This window comes from Calidris pugnax, unplaced genomic scaffold (assembly GCF_001431845.1).
Source record: "Calidris pugnax isolate Ruff unplaced genomic scaffold, ASM143184v1 scaffold24, whole genome shotgun sequence".
In the NCBI taxonomy this organism is placed as follows: domain Eukaryota; kingdom Metazoa; phylum Chordata; class Aves; order Charadriiformes; family Scolopacidae; genus Calidris; species Calidris pugnax.
The window spans coordinates 30,225,558-30,231,557 of NW_015090922.1; positions in this window are offsets into that span (position 1 = coordinate 30,225,558).

Consider the following 6,000-nt stretch of genomic DNA (forward strand, 5'->3'; position numbering starts at 1 on the left):
AATTATTATTGAGACTCAATACAACATAGGTAAACAAAAACACTTATGTAAATTAGATTCAGCTATTATTTTATTTATTTTGACAGAAGCTATTTTTAATACTCTAGTACATACTGTAGAATAATAAAGCTGCCTTGTCACTCCATGGTGTTTGCTTTTCTGTCTCTGGACATAAATAACAGAAAAGCATATAAGAGAGCATGCAGACAGCTGGTTCCCTCTGTGTGATACTTCTCCTGATATAGGTGTGTTTGTTTTATTTTTTAAGATCAGGTACTGTAGATATAATTGATGGTGCTTTCAGAAGTAATTTCTATAGACTTAAAACTTAGTACCTGTTCGCTTTACTTAGTTAAGCATAAGACAAAAGTTGTTTCCTGATATCATATTACAATAAAATATTATGAATGCATACAGCTTTTTGTAGAGGGTGGTAGAATACAGGTGAATCGATAGCTTAGCTTATTGGTTTTTTGTTTTATTTTTATGAAAACCTGTGCATTTTTTGAAGGGATTAGGATCTTGGAAAATTGTATTAGCTGCAATTTTTTTAGGCTTACTAGGTTATTGGAACAGTAGAAATGGAAAGTTCTTTTCTTCTTAAGAAAAAATAATGTAGTCCTCTCCCCTGCCCATCACAGCCTCAGATAATATCCCCTCATCATTGACAGGTATTTAGCTAACTTTTTCTCAGGGACATGCTCTCCCTGTCCAACTTGGTCCAGAGCCCCCCTAACCTTACCATGTGTTTCTCAACCTGGAACACATGAACCCTTGTTGCATTTTTTTTCTCCATGGAATAACTAATAAATTGAAAAAACTATAATTTCCTTTCCATGGGTTTACAGTCCATAGTGTCTTCAGTCTTTTTCAGCTAACACCATTTTAATTAATGGCATTTCCTAGTCCTTTTGTCATCTTCATTGTTCTTCAGTTGTGTCCTTCTTGAAGCACCTCATGCACAATTGCATGCAGTACTTCCCTTGAAGCTGTAATGCAGCATATAATTGAATTATTATGTTTTCTGATTTCCATGCTGGACTTACACTCATAGTTCTTCTTGCTGTATTTGGGTTTGCTGAGCTTGCAATCCTTGGTAGTCCCTCAGCGTTCATCTCTGCAGACCTTGCTCTCTAACCAGCTCTTTTGCAGCCTATCTTCAAGTAGTGGATGATTCTTGCCTGTGTGCACTGTCTTGCATTTGTCCGTGCTGGAGAGCCTGCCGCTGCTTCACACCGCAGTTCTGATTTGTCAAAATCACTTTGCATTCTCAGCCCAGCTTCCTGGTAGTCTCTTTGCACTTCGTGTCATCCACAGGCTTAATAAATGCATCCGCTGCTCTCATCCAGGTCACTGCATGTTGTTCCATGGTCTCTAAGATTAATACAGGAGGAATATAAATATAGTTTTCAAAAGGATTCAAGCCGTGTCTAGTGGTTCCAATAGCTGTCCTCAGAATATTAAATCAGGAGCCGCAATGGTGAGGTGTATGGACGTACAAGGACTTATGGCCTAGAAAAAATGGAGTTAGGAAATAATAGGATAAATTGCAACAAGATCTATCTTCCTAATAGAAATACAGCCCCACTTCCTAATAATGTAGCAGCATGTCTAGTGACAGAATGAGGCATTGAATTGGAGATAGCAGAAATAATCCTTCTGCTGGGGCTAGGCTCACTTTTTCCCCGTGTGCAGTTGTTCGAACTGGTTTATGAATGTCACCCTGCCACAGTTCTCCTTTTTACACTGCATTAGAGACTGAATGAAGGCCATGTTGCCCTCACCAGCTGACTGCCTTTTTTGTACTGAGACGAAGGAGAATCTCTGTAAGCCACTCCCAGGTGAACCATAACTGAAGTTGTGGCTCATCTTCTGCTCTCAGAACAGAGTTCTGTAATGTCTGGATCAGAGAGATTACTTTTCATAAGGAGTCCCAGAAATACATTTATTATTCTTTTGGTACCTTGCAACCCTAGCAACATAGGGGTCACTAAATTCTGCAAGTTAAGGAGAGCAGGTTGTATGGGGTTTGAGGACTGTCCAGGAATTTCAGCAAGTGGTGAAAATACTGGGGGAAGGGGGAAGGCATTTTCCTTCACATCATCAATTAATGAGTGCTGTATCAGACTGTAAGCCACCCTGCTGTTTCGTGGTGTTGATGCTTTGAATGAGCCTTCACACGGGTTTTTCTTCTTTTTTAAAATTTGAACTGTTGTAAAACTCTTTCTTAAGGTAAGAATGGTGAGGACTCACTGGAAGAAGGTGGAGTATTGCACACTGAAACACAGTTGCCAGTCTGCCATCCCCATTGATCCTGTTGAGCTCGCTTTTTGCTATTTCTGTTTTATACTAAACCTGAATGTTGGATTATGTCCCACAGTTGCATCTTTCTGGGTCCTCTGAATTGCAGAAAAGACCTGAAGAGCTGCTCCAAACTGGGCAGGAGGTGAGTTCTCCCAGCCAATCTCCACCGCATCTCCCTGCTACCCATGCTTTTTCCTCATTCCCTCCCCCCACCCTCCCCCGGGTCTGGACAAAAACAAGGTTTTTTTTGAACTCTTGTAATTGTATCTGTCTGGGAGAACAACCGAGGTGTCAAAGTATCAAAGTGAAATTCAGAAAAGTCAAGAGCAAGTAGAGATTTGAAGGGGCAAAAGGGAAGTAGGAAAAAAAAAAAAAAGCTGGTCTTTATCATGGTAATAGTAATGAAGCCAAGCTGGAAAAGCCCAGACAATGGGCTGAGTTACTGTACTATAAACTGCTTCCTGCCACTGGGCTTCACAAGGCAACTTGACCCAGCTGATTAGGGAACCACGGGGCCAAGCTCCGGTGGTTTCTGACCCTTGGGGAAGCTTGCCAAGCCTTGGGACTTCTCTCATTTGGGCAGTTCTGGTTCTCACTCCTGACATGTGAAGGAGCAAGAAAGACCAGAGGAGCAAACAGATTACTGTAGATAGGTGGGGGAGCATTTGAGTGGGAAAAATAACATTTCTTCTGCCAGAGAGCCTTGCTGTGAGTTTGTCCTCACTCACAAACTGACTGGTGTCTGTGCCAGCTGGACCCATCAGCAACCTGTAGGAGGTAGCACTTGGATTTCTCTTGCTGGCCTCCTCTGTCCAACTCTAGGAGCTGATTTTTATGCTTGGGAGTGGGCTGGAGATGGGTGTGAGCAGAAGCTGTCAGCAGAAAGGGATATCTCAGCTCAGGCTCCAGCAGCACAGGAGACTCCTTTTCTGTGAAGCTGCCCTGGAAGCTCCCTGCCTCTGTGCATGCATATTCCCTCAGGGCATCTAGCCCTTCAGGGATGCAATCAGGCTTCTAATCAATTAGGCAAATTGACTGCAGGAGTAAGCTATTTCCTATTCATGGCAACAAGCCTGGGTTATATTAACTCCATGTTTTCCAAGAGCTCTGACCCTCCCCACTATGGTGTTTTTTCCAATGCTGGAAGGACAAAATTATGAAAAAGCAAAGGAGCTTCTAGTAACAGTGGACATGGTCTCTTTCTGCCAAAAGCAAAATAATTTGGCTGAATGTGGGAGGATTTTGGTGGCTCTTTAAAAAAACAACAAAATAAAAGTGTTAATTTGGATTCAAACGTAAAGGGGCATATATTCCAGTAAGTAGATATGAAAGCATTTGCTCTTTAAATCCTAGTGATCCAAAGACACAGTGCACATGAGGAGTCTCAAAATTACTCACAGAACTAGTGCTGTATGTATTTAAATGTGTAGGTACTATGAGAAGTTACAAAATGCCACTTAAAATACAACTTTAAATGTCCTGAGGAAAGAAGTTCCAAATGAAAGTTAAGCTGCACTTTCCCTCTTTGTTGTTCTTCATAGCAGGGGTTTATTTTTACCAGGCTCTTCAAGGTGTTCGGTGTAAACAAGTTACTGAAGTCCCAAAGACTCCACATAGATGCAGGCATATAGGAGGATGAGGGACATAGGATGTCACATCTCTTTGTCTTAAACATTATTTTAGATATGCCAGGCTATTGGTTTCACAGATTGTTTCCAAAGATGACAGCAAGCTACTCTATTGCCTCTCACATCTTTTGGTGTTTCAAAAGTTTTATTCAGTATAACTTCTGGCCTAACATTATGTACGGGACAGAAAAGCCAGCCCAGACAGTACTGTAATCAGTTGCTCTCAGTGTGTAGCTGAGCAGCCCACCAACCATATGGTCCTGCTCTTATTTCTATACAGTCCCACCAATTGCATTAGTCTCACTCTAGTGGAAGACAGAATGCTGAAGGTGTTGTATAATGAGTGACCCACCCCAGTAATTTGTATCTTAAAAGTTGATCCTGCATTAAGAATGCTTACTGAAGTCTTCTGAAACCCAGCCCCAGGGTCATAGCTTACAGTTGGTCCTCAAGTCACTCAAGAATTTTAGAGGTCTGATAACTCTCATTAGAAATAAAATACCTTGTTAATTTTTTTTTACCAGATTTGCTTCTTTTCAGGATGGATGCAAGAAGGCTGCTGAATTCATGCAGAAAATAAAAATTAAGAACTCTGTGAATTTGCCAGCACACATATAAAAATTAAATATTGCTGTCTCTCACTAGAAGTCACTACTCAAAGTCATTAATGGCAGTTTATCTATTCATTGCAAATTACAAACTGAGCATTACATGTGTAAGAGTAACACAGTCGCACAGCGAAATCATGAAAGGCAGAGAGTGTTAGAGACAAGTCATGTTTGCTTGCTGGACCAGTCAGCAGAATAGGGGAAGTTAAACACTATATGTTTTCATATACATAGTATAAAAATCATAAAGAATATTAAATCTTTCTCCACAACTATTCCAACATGGCATAAAATTAATTTAACCATAGAGGGGGTTTACGTTTTTTTTACTTATTGATTTCTGAGTGTAATTCAAGGCTTTATCAAATGAATTAAGTGAATAGGAATTTCAGGAGGTCATTAAAGTGTTATACAGGATTATAAAGACAATGTTTATCCCCTAGTTGGTCCAATATGAAAATTCCTTTAAGTAAGCTCACAGTTTATAATAATGTTTATAAAAATGACAGTTTATAATAATCACGGTTTCTACTATTTATTTTTTTTACCTACAGTACAGAACCTCTGAAAGGAGCAAGAAATATTTCCAACATGAAAGGCGCCTTTTTTACTTGCATCATATGTATCATCTTGCCTTTCTTGATATGGCATCATCCAGAAGGTCAGTTACTGTCATTATATATGCAGATATTTAATGTTATCTTATACGAACACATTCTCAGGTCTTCTGAGTTTTATCAAAGATATGCTTCCGTGTTAACCATGCGCTCAGAATACAAAAGAGACCACCCAGTAGGTACCTGAAAAGCTGATTAAAGCTTCAGAATTATTTCCCCATGTATAACACCAAATTTTAGCAAAGCAAGGTTATAAATTTGCTCTGTTTCACGCTCTGTGTTGTATGAATGAATACATTTCTCTTGGACCAAAAAGTCTTAGAGACAGAGGACCAGATCAATACTTAGAGAAAATCCCAGTTGCTTAAGACCAGATCAGTATATTCTCATTTCAAAGTGATTTTTCAACTATCAGAGATAAAATAAAAATGTAATGCATCTTGATTTAGGACTGTGAACTGGAGGATCAAAGTGGCAGCTTGCATTTATTGTTGTTAAAAAGAGGTCCTCTCCTCATGGAACCTCAATTTTGTTTAGGAAGCTGATGGACCTACTTGCAAACATCTTGCTCGGGCTTCTCAGAAACACTGAGGAATAAAAATAGCTCTCCTCACTGTAATATTATTGCCTTAAGATGGTCAGCAGCCTTAGTGTTTTAATGGTCCCTTGTGCTTGTTCATGTTTTCCTCAAGGACAAGGTCACAGTGGGGCTCCATCTTGGATAGGAAGCCAAGTTATTTAAAATTTACACTTCATCAACATGTTCTTCCCTGTGCAAGAGAACTGTTTCCGTACTTGAGCTCTGATGAAGCGCTTGCTTTTCTGACAAAAGACGCTCAGTTG